Below are 1,506 nucleotides of genomic sequence, written 5' to 3'. Positions count from 1 at the left end.
CCCTGCTCTGTGCATGACAGGGGGCGGCGCCCCAACTCCCCAATCGGCCCTGCTCTGAGCCTGACCAGGGGCTGCACCTAGGGATTGGGCCTGCACTCTGCCACACGGGAGCAGGCCTAAGCCAGCAGGTCATTATCTCCCAAGGGGTCCCAGACTGCGAGAGGGCACAGTCCGGGCTGAGGAACCCCCCCTCCCCCCCGAGTGCACAAATTTTTGTGCACCAGGCCTCTAGTCTATATATATAAAAGCCTAAGCGACTGTTAGGACCAGACAACTGGTCAGTAGCTATGACGTGCACTGACCACCAGGGGGCAGATGCTCAACTCAGGAGCTGCTCCCTGGTGGTCAGTGCACTCCCACAGCCAACCTCCTGCAGCTGTCCAACCTCTCACTGTCTCTCCACCCGGCCGGCTGGCCCTGATTGGCCCTGATAGCCAGTCAGGCTGAGGGACCCCACCAGTGCAAGAATTCGTGCACTGGGCCTCTAGTAAATAAAAATAAAAAGGATAGACTTGGTAGTAAATATTTTGTTCCTTTCTTCAACTTATCAATTTGTCAAAAATTAGATCCATTGCTCCCAGAAGGCCCTTTGAGCCACAAACTTCCTCAAAGTATTTCAGGTTGATGCAACATGGAGATTCAGGTTGGTATTTCAAAACAGTGTCGATTTTTAAAGCACCAGACCCACATATTTCAGAAAAGCAATAAAACATATTTTTATCAGGAGCTAATTTACATTTGAAATGTATGGATGGAAGAAGTGAAACTGAAAAGATTAAAAATTGGAATTCAAATTAATTTACTATTATTTAAAATAAAATTATTAAAAATGGCACTTCTATCAAATGATTGATTATTCAAGTGGTATTTTTTGGACCTCATTTAAGGTTATCATCTTAATTTGGATTGGCAGAGGAAGGAATAAAATAAACACATAAACCTTTACTCTCTGATCCTTCATTTTGGCCTTTTCAAAGTTACCTTAAACATTTTTCAAATATTGGAGAAAAGACTACCCTATAAATTTTAAAACAAAGTTAAAATGCAAAGTTTTTGTAACACAGTACGTGCAATACTAAGTTGCAGAGAGACAATGCTAAAATTTGAATCAGGTTATTAAATTAAGAATATTTTTGTTGTTAGAGGTTAGAATTAGAGTTTGAAAACTGTGTATTATTTGCCCAAAAGAATGATTTTAGATTATTATGCATTCACTGAATTAATTTTAATTAAAAATAAAATAAAATTAACCAATAGAAATATTCATCAAATCAATAAAAATGTCATTTTAGAGAACATATTCAAAATTTCAAAAGGACTATTTTAAAGTAGTAGAATATATAAAATATAATTTTAGCAATCAAAAAGCAAAGTGGCTCTCTTTTAAAATTTAATTCATAGCTTTATGTACAGAACTAAAATTTTAAGAAATTTTGAAGAAAATTAGTAAAAGTAATTTTAAAAATATAAAATAAAGATAAAAAACACAGTTAAGTGTTGTCGAAT

Source organism: Myotis brandtii, unplaced genomic scaffold, assembly GCF_000412655.1.
Source record: "Myotis brandtii unplaced genomic scaffold, ASM41265v1 scaffold914, whole genome shotgun sequence".
Taxonomy (NCBI): domain Eukaryota; kingdom Metazoa; phylum Chordata; class Mammalia; order Chiroptera; family Vespertilionidae; genus Myotis; species Myotis brandtii.
Note: the sequence above shows the minus strand (reverse complement) of the source record.